Here is a 15746-nt window from a genome sequence, read left to right as displayed (position 1 = left end):
GAGTAAACAATGATTCTCCTAGGTAAGTGTATCCAACAAAACTATCCTTCATAATTGAAAAAGAAATAAAAACCTTCCATAATAAACAAAAACTAAAGGAGTTTATGACTACCAAATTGACACTAAAGAAGATACATAAAGAAATTCTATGCAGAGAAGAGGAAGATTAACAGAAAAAGGAAAACACAAGAAAGCATAAACCTCACTAGACAACTAGATTAGCAAACAAGGAATAGGGAAAGTAAACACCAGAAAAACACAATGACAGAAAATGCTACATAACTTTCAATAATAACACTGAATGTTAGTGGTCCCAATTATCTAATCAAAGACACATAATGATGAGTAGGATTAAGAAGCAAGATCCAAGGATAAAAATAAAGATTATATTATATTATGGTATATTATAGTGTAGTATATTTTTTCTAAAAATGCAAGATCCACCCATTTGTTACCTATAAGAAATGCATCTCACTGACAAAACATTGGAAAGGTGAAAATTAGTGAAAGGGTGGAAAAAGTTCTAAGCAAATGGACCCCTAAAAGAGACAGGAGTGGCAATACTAATATCTGCTAAAGTAGACTACAAATCACAACTAATCAGAAGAGACAAAGAAGGTCACTTTATATCAATAAAGAAAACAATCAAGAGGAAATAACAATGGCTCACATATGTTTTAGCAATATTTGCTAAATGCTGGTGTACCTAACTTCACTAAACACTACTAGAATTAAAAGCAGAGACAGACCACTACACAATTAGTGTGAGACTTCAATCCTCAACTTTCACCAATAGATAGGTCATCCAGACAAAAACAAAGACACAAAGAAACTACAGAAATGACACTATAGACTGAAAGGATTTATCACATATCTTTAGAATATGTCATCCAACAGCTACACAATACATATTCTTCTAAGCTGCCATTGTAACTTCTCCAAATAAAACATATTTAGGTCATTAAAAAAAGTTTTAACAAATTAAAGAAAACAGAAATAACCCACTGCATTCTGTCAGAACATAATGGAACAAAATTAGAACTCAGCAGCAAAACAAATTACAAAGAATATTTACAAACACATGCAGACTAAATAAAGCACTGGTGAATGACCACTGGATCATTAAAAAAACAAGGGGAGATATCAAAAAGTTCTTAGAATCTAGTGAGAATGAAAGCACAACCTACCAGAACTTTTGGGATACAGCAAAGCTTTTGCTCATAAGAAAGTGAATAGCTTTGAGCCTCCATACACCTGTAGATAGATATAAAACAGAGACACCACAAGTAACCTAAACATGCACCTTAAGCTCTTTGCAAAGCTAGAATAAGCCAATTCCAAAACAAGTAGGAGGAAAGTAATAATAAAGATTGAAGAATAAATTAATTAAATGAGGACAAAAAAACCCACGAAAAGTTGGTTCTTTGAAACAATAAATAATAATGATAAACCCTAAGTGAATGTGACTAAAAGGAGGTGGGAAAAGACCCAAATTAGTAAAATGAAATATGAAACAGGGATATTACAAAAAATGCCAATGAAATTCCTAAGATTTTGTGGTAATATTTTGAAACCCTATATATACCTAAATAAACTGAAAAATCTAAAAGAAATGGATAACCTTCTAAATGCATTTGCCCTATAAAAACTGAACCAAGAGGACAAAATCTACTTAAATTGATCTATAAGAAGCAAAAAGATTGAAACGGTAATAAGGATTCTCCAAGCAAAGGAAGCCTAGGACCTCATGGTTTTGATGCAGAATTCTACCAGACCTTTGAAGGAAAACCAACAATATTCTTCAAACTTTTCCATGAAACAGAAAGGGATGGAACACTACATTACACTCACTCCAAAACAGGACAAGGACAAAATAACAACAGAAAGAATTATAGACCAATTTCATTGATGAATATAGCTGTAAAAATTCTCAGTAAAATACTTTTGAACCAAGTTTAACTAGATCATAAAAGATCAGATTCCATTGATTGGGAAAAAAAAAGATCTTGCACCATGATCGGTTTCATTCTATGGAGGTGAGGATGTTTCAACATACATCACATACATCAATAAAAAATACAATACATCACACAAACATAATCAAGGACATACCACTCCAGGGCATATATCTAAAAGAGTATAAATAAAAAAGAGACATTAAAGAGAGATATTTGTGTACTCTTGATTATTATAGTTCTGTTCACAATATGCAAACTGGGGAATCAGCCAAGGTGCCTAAAACCAATGGATGGCTAAGAAAAATATGCAGAAATAATGGATGGAACTGGAAATAACCATGCTAAGTGAGATAAGACAGGCTCAGAAAGCCAAATTCCTTTTTGCTAATTTGTGTAAACTAGACCCAAAACGATGATAATAAGAATAATAATGTGCCATGAATGTAAAAGAGGGACTATCTGTGGAAGAATCAGCAGGAAGACAGAGAATGAAAAGGACAATGAGGGGTGAGGAGGACTGAAGTACATTACATACAGACCTATGAAGACAGCATAATCAAACCTACCACACAATGTTTGAAAAGGGTGAGAGGAGAGAAGGGAGGATGGGATTATAATGGATGGGGTGAATTTGTTTAAAATACACTGTACACATCTATGGAGCTATCAAAATGAAACCCCCTTGTATTATTATTGTATGCTAATTCAAAGCTTAAGTAAAAAATAAAACAGAAAAGAGAAAATTGAACCCAAACATAGCAGATCAAGGAAATAATAAACATTTTTATGGTCTATATGTTTGTGCTCCCTCAAAATTCATACGCTGAAATCTAATCGCAGAGCTGATGGTATTAAAAGGTGAGGCCTTTAGAAAGTGATTCTGTAATGAGGTTAGATCCCTCCTGAATAAGTTCAGTGCTCTTAAAAACAGACACATTTGTCAAGTGTAGTATTGGAAATTATTTGAAAATATTTGACTGTGTGATAATCAATAAATATGAATAATGATTGCCAAAAAAAAGGACCCTACAAAGCTCATTCATTCCTTCTGCCATGTGAGGAAACAGGAAGTTGATCACCTGTCAACCAGAAAGCAGATCCTAACCAGACATCAAATCCTCTGTGCTTTCATTTTGGACTTCCTGGTCTGTAGGTTTTTGGGAAAAATTAGACAATATATTAGCTACCTACATTATGGTATTTTGTTTACAGGAATTCAAACATACAATAATATCAAAGGTAGAATCAATTAAGCAGAAAACAAAGATACAGAAATCAAACACTTTGAGAATATCTACAGAAGTGATAAACCTCTGTCTAGATTTCATGTAAAAAGATCTCATAGAAGTAGAGAACATAATACTGATTATCATAGCATAAGAGAAGTGTGGCACAGGGGCGATGGAGAGAGAATGACTAAAGGGCACATAGTGGAGGTTGGATAGCAAGAATCATGTCTATATTCCATAACACAGAACCACACAAAACGCACTACAAACTACAAAGTATTATTGAGAAAATTAAATGTAACATATATAAAGGTATATTCTTTGCTCAGGAACTCAAAAAGTCATTATTAAGATGTAATTCTCCCCAATCTAACTGCCCAGGAGCCACCAAGTTTCCTATTTATAATTGACAATATGATTCTAATATTCATATGATGGCCTGGGTATTTCCCACAGTGGGAGAGCACTTGAGGAGTGTGAACATGTCCCCCAGTTCAATCCTCAGCACCACAGAAAACACAAAAACAAACAAACCAAAAAACTTATGGAAATCAAAAGATCTAGAATACTAAAATAAATGTTGGAAAAGAACAAAATAGGATGGATGAGGGATTTATTTGAAATATTACAAATCTATGATACTGAAAACATCATAATACTGGTAAAATTAAAGAAAAATCAGTCAGAAAATGCAGAAAGAGACCCAACACATGAATAGTGAAGTTATTTTTGACAAAGTCTTGAGGACACTTCAGTGCAGTAGTAAAAGGATACTTCTTTCAACCTTTTGTACTGGAACAAATGGATCATCTCCACAAAATGAACTTGGATCCATACATTAATACAACATACTATACATAAAAATGAGCTCAAACTGCATCATAGATCTAAATACATAGTCTGAAACTATTAAACATCTAGGAGAAAATCTTCCTTACTTTGTTTTAGGTGAAGGTTTCTTTGATATGACACAAAAATCATAATTGAATATATACTTAAATTGGACTGCATCAAAATTTAAAACTCCTCTTCATAAGATATAATTAAAGCTAACAGCTGAGTCCATATTATCATTCCATGTCTGAATATATTTTTAAACAATTTGTTAATTTTGCAAATATTATTTTTAAAATAAGAAACCTTTATTCATAGATCCTTTTGCAACACTCTTCTCAATGAATGTAGATTTATATTTTTTTCAACAAATTCATCAATAAACATCATTCATCTATTCAACTATCAGGAGAATCATTTAACAAATACATATTCAACATATAACACATATTAATGATGAGATTTCATTACTAGAAGTTAATAAATTAAAAGCAATAATCTCTGCTAATTTACTTATCATTTATATGCAGATAAGTTCTTCCCCTTTCCCAAGAAACTACACAGCTATTAAACTGATCCACCTGATTAATTAGAGTACCTTGCACAATCACAGGTACTCATGATGATGCTGGGAAGTAACAAAGAAAGAGTAAATTCTCTGTAGTATGACCTAGGTGTCTACATGCTTTTTAACATAAGTTTTAAAAGCACTGTGCATGGTAATCAATTGTTGGTCATCATTTACATGTTCAATTACATTAGGGTTTCCATATCTGTTCCATTTCAGAAATGGCAACTTCTTCATATATATTGTTACTGATATTCTCTAGTATTAATACATATATACACATGAACATACACAAGAAGAGTTCAAAGAACAATTAATCATAAATTCTCCAAGATGATGTATGAGGCTTTCTGATTCTCAGATGTAGAAACTAAATTTAGTTGAATATTCACACTCTCTACTGGATTGTTTCCAATGGCATAAAAGCATATTCTGACAGCTTTATTTTAAAAGGAAAACTTTTAAACCTAACATTTTTCTTCATTTGTTAACCACTACTGTTGCTTTTCACAGTCAAAATTCTCAAGTTGCTGTCTACACTCATCAGATACAGCTGAACATCCATGCCGACTATTTTTTCAAACTGCCGTTTGGGAAAGTCTCTTGTTCTCATCTTCTTCAGCCTTTCAGCAGCATTGATATAGTTGAATATTCTCTTGCTTTGTCTTCAGACCACACTGTTCTGTTTTATTCCCAGAAAATCAATTCCCAGTAACTTCCCTTCACGTGGAAAGAAAGAAATTAACAGTTTTTACCTTTCTTTCACTTGAACTCCATTCATCCATCTCTTGCACTAACCACCAGTTACTGAAGTGGACTTTATGGACACAGGTTTACTCTCAGATGTGATGGAGGTCCATTTTTCATCTTTATTTTCTTTATTCTCTTCCTATGCAAGGATTGACTGATCCTTCTAAATATTCAAAAAGAGCAAGGATTTCTAATAATTCTACTGGCCCAGATTTTTTAAAAATTAAAAAATTAAGCAATTCCAATGATTAATTTAAAAAAACAGTTATAACGTTCCAGCTAAAGGGCAAAGGGTGTGGCTCAAGTTGTGGAGTGTCTAGCAAGCACATGGCACTCAATTCAAACCCCAGCACTGCCAAAAAATTCCAGCTAAAGACTGCACATGTACATTCCTTGCTTCAAAAAATACCATTATGCAATAATAGTACAAAGTGTCATAGGAATTGATATTTCAATAGTTACAGCTGAGCACATGGAGTGACTTAATTAACTTATCAATCAACATCCTGCCTTTATTGAGAACAATTTACTTATATTGAGCAAAATCTTTTCTAAAATTTCCTGTAAGTTTTAGCAAATAATTCTATATTTAAGAATGTATTCAAAATAATCAGAAAGATAGACACATTTAAACAAACATTACACCTTGTAGCATTAATGTAACACAAGTACATGAACAACAACCCAAAATTATCATTGCCAAGTAAGCAGGATTGCTATATGCTGTGCCTGCTACTCATTAGACAGATTCCCAGATTAAAAATTGCCATGGTATTTCCAAGAATTTCACACTTCACAAAACTAAGAAGCTCTCTCCTTGCAAAACTCCAGAAGTTATTTAGCAACTTAAAATTCATACAAATGTGTAATGTAAAAAGTTGAAACATTTCTTCACACTACCTCAAATTCCAGACTGCTCAATTCCATTATTTCAGTCTCTAACTTAGATTTCATTTCTTTTGTTTTTGGAGATATTTTGTGCATAACTCATGTTATTTAATATTTTAACATCTCTTGTGAGTAGTTCACACTGATAATTGTTACGTTTTACTAGATTTTCATATAAATGAACTCCATCCCAGAAACTCAATGGGCCACCAGAATCTGTATCAGGGAGAAAACAGCACAGAAATAATAATACATATTATCACTTCTCTATGTGAAGTATTGCATATTTTCATGCTCATTCTTCTGTACACTGAACAAATGTAGAGGGCCTACAATGTGTAATACATTATACAAAGCTCTGCAGAAAAACAGATGAGACCCTGCTCTTAGACAGCTAAACATGTTGTGGAAGAGAAAGAAAACAAAATGACCACTATAAATTCAGATAGATGTTATGAGAAAATAGACTCCTGTGATTACATCACCAGAGGAATTGTCCTGAGGAAAAGAAAGATAATTGAGAAATGAAGGATGGGCAGGAATTAACAAGGCAGAGGGTAAAGGGAATTCCAGATTATCTACAGAAATTTTTGAGGCTGTTTGGCTTCTGATTCTATCCAAGATGTAGGAACAATTATTGATTTATATTCCTTCATGAAAGAACCAAAATCAAAACCAACACAAATACATGAAACAAAAATCATTTAAGAATTGGCTTCAGACACTGGATACAATTATCCATTCTTAATGGGAAATAAATGAAGTGCAACACCCCCAGTGTCACAGCTCTCTGTTATGAGAGTGTATGCAGGCTATCATGCAAGTAGAAGGAATACAAGTGTAGTCTACTAGACTCCCTGAGATGAGAGAATGAAGAGAAACCAATGCAGATATGAGATAACACTATTCCCCACAAATCATGTGCAGATGGAAATTAATGTGTTTTTAAAAATGAAAAAACACTATTTTTAACTTTACCAAATTATCTGAACTACCAATATTCTGATATGGAAAGATTTATACACTAAAACCCCCAAAGTATTGCAGGGAAAATTAAATTCAACCTATATAAATAATGATAGACTTTGTTTAAGAGTCAAAAGATTCATTATTTGATTAGTTCTTCCCAATGTAATATATAATTCCCTGAAGGCCAGAAGGCATGTTTTTAATTGAAAACATGGTTCTAAAACTCCTATGGAGTCCAAGCATTGCAGTGTCTTAGAGTTCTTCCCTACCATGCATCGTGACTTTAATTTCCAGCATATTCAAAAAATGTTTTAAATGTACAGAAAGGTAAAGTATCTACAATATCCAAAATAACAGTGAAAAATTATCAACAAAATGGCAGGGTAGGAGAGTGTTTTCATGTATAACAAATCTGTAGTAATCAAACCATGAGTTGATGGTATAAAGAAAGCAATATAAATAAATGAAATAATTGAAAGGTCAGAAATAGACCTACAGACAAAGAGCCAACTTACTTGTGACAAAAGCACAATGTCAGTGCAGTGGGAAAAGCACAGCTTTTCATACACATAGTGCTAGAGGACTAGATAACTGTGTACACAAAATGAATGTTGATCCACACCACAGGCCATATATAAAAATGAATTTAAATGGTTATAGATAAAAATGTAAGGCAGAAAAATACAAAATTTCAACAGGAAGAAATAAGGGGAAGTCTTTGTGACTCTATTTGAAAAAGGATTCTTGAGCACATATATTTAAATCCATAATTTAAAAAAAAACAGAAATTGAATTCCATAAAAAATTTAAAACTTTTAGTCTTTGAAAGATACTATTACGGCTGGTGCTATGGCTTGAGTGGTAGAGTATGTGCATAGCCCTGGGTTCAAACCCCAGTACCCTTAAAAGATACTGTTATCAGGATAAATATGGGGAGTAAATATAATAAAATAACTTACATTTATGAAGTGTGTTATAGTTGAAGCATATTATTTTATGCAGTTAATATACACAAATAAAAATGTTCTAGCCATAGGACAGAGAAATGGAACAGGATGTGTGGCTCAGTAAAATGACCTAGAATGACCTAGAATGTATGAGACTGGTGTTGGATGTCAGTATTGGAAAACAAACACTAAAGCAACAAAACGACAATCAAAAGAGAGAAATTTTCAAGCCACAAACTGAGTGAAGATCCTACTAAACATATCAGTGATAAGGATATGGTATCAGGCATGTATAATGGCTCTTAAAACTCATCTAATTTGCAAAAGTGAAAAAGAATTTGAAAAGACAGTTCACTGAATAAGATACACAAATGGAAAATAAACACATGAAGATGCTGAACGTTGCTAGATATTAAAACATACTGGTATGCAAAATAGACACTAGGATTGCTAAAACTAAAAAAATACTGTGTGCTTTGGAACATAGGGAGTAACTAGAACTCACATTCATCACAGATGCGAACAGAAAATGGTCCAAATGCTTTGAAGAAATACTTAGCAAATTATTAGTAGAGAATGTAAATGGGGAAGAAGAGATTTTGTGGGCGATGGATTTGTTAACCATTTGGATTACAGTTTTTAAATACGTGTTTAGCACATTGTCAAAATTTATCGAATGACACACTTTGTAAATGTGCAGTTCATCATATATCTAGAATACATAGTAAAATATTGAAAACAAAATGTTCTGTGGTGAGAACAAACATCAGACTTCACTAGGGACAGAGAAAAATGCAGGATAAAGTAGTAAGAGTGAGATGTTTAATCTTAGGAAAAAGAGAAGAAATAGCTGGGTCTTAAGAAACAGTTTAACATGATCAGATCTAAATTTTTAAAATGCATATATGAATGCAAACATGACCAACATGATAACACATTAATTCCCCACAGTGCAGTGCTAATTTATAACATATTACTACAATATATATTAAAGGGCTTTATGTTTATGCAGTGCCCTAACTCTACACTTCATTCAGAGTTGTTAATTTACCTGCACAACATCTTTACAGTTAAGGCAAGGCTACTCATAACAGTCTATGACTATTTCAGATGATGAAGCTAAGTCATCAAGGTCTTCCACAGCTTTTGTTTCTTTTCTGACCTATAAAATAAAAAATGCTATTTTAAAATGTTCCAACATATTCTTACCCTATATTGAAGATAACTATTTGGAAATTATGTACCATGTGTATAATATATAATTCCATTGAACCTTCATAGGTATTGGTGAAAAGAACAGGTTTTTATCAAAAGAACACCTTTATCAATGGCTAAGTAAATGTATTTATATAACAAAGGACTACTTTTTCATCCTTTTCTAATATATTTAAAATTTCTATAATGAATCACATTAGCTTTTATGCTGCATTTTTAATAAAATAGTATTTTGATATTGTTTACACTGAAGACCTATAATTACATGTGCTTTCAGTATCTTACTTTTTTGAAAAAATTCAACTACTAAACTTTTATTACATTTAAAACTGAAGTCCAGTAAATCTTCACATTATGAAGTGACTCATGCCTAAAATCCCAGCTGCTTGAGAGGCATCAGTCAAGAGGATTGTGGTTGAGGCTAGCCAAGCAAAATGTCAGGAAGACCCCATATCAAGAACAGCTTGGCAAAGTAGTCAATGCCTCTTATGCCAGCACTGCATGAGGCAGACATAGATGATTCCAGTCCTAGGCCAATGTAGGGGGGAAGGAAAGAAATGAGAGAACCTATCTGCAAAGTAATTAAAGCAAGATATAGCAACTACCCAGCACAGTCTAGACTATGAGTGACACCTCAAAAAAGAGAAGAAAAAATTTCTCAATTTGATAGTATGGGAATCTATTTTAAACCTGTAAAAGTATACGAGAAAAATCAGGTTTTAAAAAAATTATAATGGCAAATAGAGATGGTTTTAGGTACAAAATAATAAAACACCATCCCACACAGATAATGCAGAGAGTTCTAGTTATCTGGTCCATGGACACGAAGCAAGCACTTACGCTCTTTAGGTGCAGTGTGTTTTCATTTGTAATCACTGGGATTTCATATTTCTTTATTTCTTTCTTCGTGTTGGATGACTAAACAGGATGTGATAGGGATGGTAGGCCTGCATTTACTCATCCTCCTTCACCCACTGAGTCTGGGTGCCTGAGGAAATATCTGTTGGTGAAAATGCTTCTTTAGTCTCTTTACCCTCTCTACAAAAATGTGTAAAATTTGCTGCCTCCACACCCTTTTCTCCTTAACAAACATCAAAGAGTTTATTCATATTGGCATCAATATATCTTCCTTGGCACCATTTCTCTTGATGAACCCATATCCTTTCCTGACATTAAACCATCTTACTGTTTCCAAAACTTCCATTGCTATTGACTTCTTATCCCTTCAGATAGTCACAGCCTCTGAGTGACCACACAGATCTGCAGGCCAGGCAGAATGGTGGCAGGCTTGGCCTGGGCAGCACAGAGAGCAGGTGGTGTGGCTACGTCTTGGACTTACTGCTCAGGGATGCCATGGTGCTGATGTCAGATGCTGCAACTCAGGCTTCTCCCAGGGTCCGATGATCGATAGGCCTGCAGTGCATCGCAGCTGCTCAGGGTTCTGGGGTCCTCTCTGTTTCTGCTAATAATATAGCTATGTTTTTTACTTAGTTTTTATCAACACCTGCTCTTTTCTTTAGATGTATTCTTCCTCGGTCTTAAAAAATAACACAAAATGCTTTCAGGCAAGTTTTTCATATATAAAACACAAATAATAGTATTTTAGCAAAATGTCTGAAGTTATAATTTACTTCTATTCACTTTACAGTCTACTTGAAGTGCAATCATTTTGCACAAAATGGATTCAAGTATAAACAGAAAATAAACTTGAGAGACAAACAATAATACTACTAAATAAAACCAGGAATGAGTTTTGAATCTAGCTTTCTAACAGTGAAAGAAAGGATAAAAACAAATTACATTTGCATTATTTGATAGAACGAAACCTGCCAGTTGTTTTGTTAATGTCACGTATACAACATCAAAAAGCCCACAATCTTTTAAGGACAGCAAATTCCTTTTGGAAAATATTACATAAGTCTTCACAATAGAGAGACCCTCTTCTAATGATGCTAGCAGTTAGCATACTCAGGACCTTTTCTACAAACACTATGCTCAACCTCAGCACTATAGGGGTTCAGTTTCATTTTAGTTCTCACAATAAGTATGTGAGGTACATAAAATCACAGGTGTTGGAAGAGTCTAGACAAAGAAAGACCAAGTAACTTGTCCAAACATAGAAGTGGTCAGTAGCAGAGAAAGAAATCAAACCAACGAGTTCTGTTTTCACAACCTAGGCTTCACAATATTGTGCAAAACGATATTTATCTTCAAGTGCTAAGGTGATATAACAGCAGATGAACCCATAATATGAATCCTATTCTGGTTATATTTATAAACAGTAAACTGTGAATCTTGAAAGTACTTTTCAAAAATAAAAAGACTTAATACCTAAGCCTTTTGGGACCCTACTCTCAATAAATTCAGATGTATTTTTTTCTAAAGAAATTTATCAATAAGCAGCATTCATCCTTTAAACTGTCTGTTGAAACATTCATCAAATACCTATTCAGCACACAACATATGTCAGTTACACAGTTACTATAATGAAACAAGGTTTCTAGACATTACAACATTTTGTGCAAAAGCAATAATCTCAGCTAGATTGCAATATTTACTTCTCTATCATTGATAAAATGAGTCTCCCCTTTTCCTCAGGATCAATACAACAATTAAATTGATACACTTGATAATTTGGGAACCTTAAAAAATCATAAGGACTCATCATGCTTCTGGAAAGGCACAAAGAAACTAAATTCTCTGCAAAATGGTCATGGCATCTGAATGCAATTTTTATATAATTAAAAAAACACTGAGAGTAATAATTCAATTTTATATTATCATTCACATGTTAAGCTTCACTAGATATTCTATTTCTGATGCAATTCAGAAATAACTTCTTACTATATATATTTACATTATTATACATGTGTACTGTATATATGTACACAGACACATGAAGAGAAGTTCTAAGGACAATTTTGTGTACTACAAATCCTTCAAGAGGATGTAGCAGGCCTTCTAACACTTGGACATAGGTAATAAATTTATAGACTACACAAGACTTCTCTGATGGATCACTTCCCACAGCATGCAAACATACACAAAAAGCTTCATTTTGAAAGGAAAATTCTTTCTTAAATTTAAGAAATTTAACTTTATTAAACACTCTTTCTTAAATAGTAGTGGGTATTAGAAACCCACTACTGTTGTTTTCCCCAGTGAGAATTCTCTAAGGTTTTGTATAGACTTGTCCACTACAATCAGGCTTCCAGGATGAAGTTTATTCAAACTGCCACTTGTCCAAGTCGCTCATCCCCATCTTCTTCAGCATTTCAGCAACTGATATAGCTGAGTATTCCCGGCTGCAGACTGCACTATTCTGTTTTAGTGCCAGAAAATGAATTACCTTTAGCTTTCTTCACATGGAAAGAATTTATAGTTTTTACCTTCTTTGCTCTTGACTACATCACTTGAAATGCATTCATCCATCACTTGCAGGAGATCGTTGGTTACTGAGGTAAACTTCTTCATGTAATCACAGATTCTATGGAGGTAAATTTTTCGCTTTCACTTTCTTTTGCTTCGTGTAAAGCAGGACCACTCCTTTAAAATTTCATGAAATTATTGTTTTCTAATAATTCCACCACCCAGGATAAAAAACTGTTTGGTAAAATTCTAGTTTTTCTCCATCTGAAATCATGTATTAATTCAACAAAACAATTATAAATTACCAGATAAATACATGGAAATGTCTTCCCTGCCTAAAGTCAAATCAATAAAACAATTAAGGTACAATGTGTATTCAGAGTTAATATATGAATAGTTATGTCTGACCACAGGGAAGGCTTTCAGAAGAGAGAAAATATAGAAGAGGAGTTCACCATGCAAAAAAAAAAAAATAAGGTGGAAGGGAACTGGAATGTAAGCACGCAGCCATCGTCAAGCACTGAAAAGGAACTGTTGAAAACACACGGAAGGAAGTGGCCAGAGATGAACACCACACAAATCTTGAATCCTACACGACAGGGCTGGAGCTCACCGCATACAGGCAAGGACTCTTAAGGCACGGGGATAAGAATTAGATTGCTGGTTCATTTTACATCTCATTTTTAAATATAATAATATCTAAATGTACATAATACCAGAAACATTAAAGAAAAAGGGGGTTTATATCTTTGGGGATAAGCTATAATTTTTCAAATACTCTAATGTCTATATATATATATATATATACATTTAAAAAGCAAAATAATAGCTATTTTTTATTTTCTTTCAAAGGGTTATGATTTGACAAATAACCCTGTATCCAACTCTATTATAAAAAGCTGAATTTTCTTTTCTTTTTTTCTTTTTTTTTAATGTTTTATTATTCATATGTGCATACAATGCTTGGGTCATTTCTCCCCCCTGTTCCTACCCTCTCCCTTACCACCCACTCCACCCCCTCCCGCTCCCCCCCACCACCTCAATACCCAGCAGAAACTATTTTTCCCTTATCTCTAACTTTGTTGAAGAGAGAGTATAAGCAATAATAGGAAGGAACAAGGGTTTTTGCTAGTTGAGATAAGGATAGCTATACAGGGAGTTGACTCACATTAATTTCCTGTGCATGTGTGTTACCTTCTAGCTTGATTCTTTTTGATCTAAACTTTTCTCTAGTTCTTGGTCCCCTTTTCCTGAATTTTCAGCAGAGCATTGTAACTACATTTCATTTGATAGTCATACGATGTGACTATCACATACATACAAAATTTATAAAGACACTGGAATTTATTATGCTATTAATCCCTAAAAAGTACCATAGAAAGCTAAACCAAAATTTAAAAGAACATAGATAACACTTCTAGCTATGTGAACATATAAAAAGGATGATATTCCTGAAAACAGTATTAAACAATTCTTCTTGAGCAATTCTTCTTTAATCAATTAATGACCACTGGTCTCCCTCACCAACCAATCAATGTCAGCCACTTGCCTCCTGAACAACAACCAGTCAAAGACAAGGCACTGCCATAAACATGCCTTGAATGCTAAACTATCAACAATGATGTCACTTGAATTTCCAAGCTGCTACAGATTCAACCCTCCTGCCTTCTTAGTGTTAGCATTCTGAGGGTCTGCGTTTATCCTTAAATTATGCTCTTTCCAGATGTTCACCCAGCTACCTTCTGGAAGTTGCCTGATCCTTAAATACCACTTTTCAAAAACTCTGTCCAAGATAGGCAGGATGCAGTATGAGAAGTCACCATACCTGAGCAGCATAGCTCTCTCTTACTATACAAACACGAAATTCAAACTCTATCTTCAACTTTCAGGTACTGAAGACTTCAGTCTTTCAACAATATTTTAAGCCACTTAAAATTCTATGCTAGTGTACTATTTCCCTAGTAAAACACATATGAGCATTGCAATTCCTTTGATCCATATTACCATAATTAGAACTATCATATATACCAGTAAAAGAATAAATAACAGATCCTACAATATTGGACTTTTCTGCCTAATTGGGAAAGCACTAATATAGAGAATACAGACAATAAAGAGCGAAAAACATCTAACCCATATATTTGCAAGTTAAAACTCAGAATGGACCTGTCAATCTAATTTTAAGAGTCAATTCATGTACTGTTTAAAACCACACTGTGGGTAACTCCATTCCCTCATTAAATAAATACTGATTAAGTAGTCACCTAATTTATTTATTTATTTTTATTATTTTCTAGAGAAAAATCATTTTGTTTTAGGAGTAACTCACTTGCTTGGCTAAACTTTTTGTTTTATTGTTGTGCTGAGGATACATTGTGGCATTTACAAAAGTTCTTAAAATGTATCAACTATATCACTTAAGTTTGCCCCCTACATCATTGTCCTTTACCCACCTCTCCCATTCCTAGAATAGTTTCAACAAATCTCATTTTTCAATTTACATGCATGTGTACACAGTATTTGTACCAACCTCCCCAGGCAGGACATATTCTGCCCTTTGGTCTCTGACTTTATAAGAGAAAAAAATGACATTTTAAAAAATAGCTGTATAGGGAGTTTCCTTGTGACATTTCCATGTATATAAGAATTAGAACTGGAATTGGCTCAACTCTACTTTTCGTAGCCATCTAACTTATTTCCTTTTCTAAGCACTAAGTATGTGACGGTAAACAGACAAAATCCTGCTAATGAATGTGAAGTATACACATAAAAACAATAAACAAAAACAGAAAGGCAAAATGTATATTATCTAAAAGGAGAGAAACTGAAGCATGAAAATGAATTTTATGTGTTTGGGGAGGGGTGATAGGAATATTAGTCAGGATGGCCAGGAAAAATCTTACTGAGAAAGTGGCCTTTAAATAAAGAACTAAAGAAATAAAAGGAAATTAAATTTAAATAGCACACAGAAGTAATAAAAGCCTGAGAAAGGAGATCAAAGACTGAGGCCTTGGGGTGC

The sequence above is a fragment of the Castor canadensis genome, chromosome 15, assembly GCF_047511655.1.
Source record: "Castor canadensis chromosome 15, mCasCan1.hap1v2, whole genome shotgun sequence".
In the NCBI taxonomy this organism is placed as follows: domain Eukaryota; kingdom Metazoa; phylum Chordata; class Mammalia; order Rodentia; family Castoridae; genus Castor; species Castor canadensis.
This window is presented reverse-complemented; position numbering follows the sequence as displayed.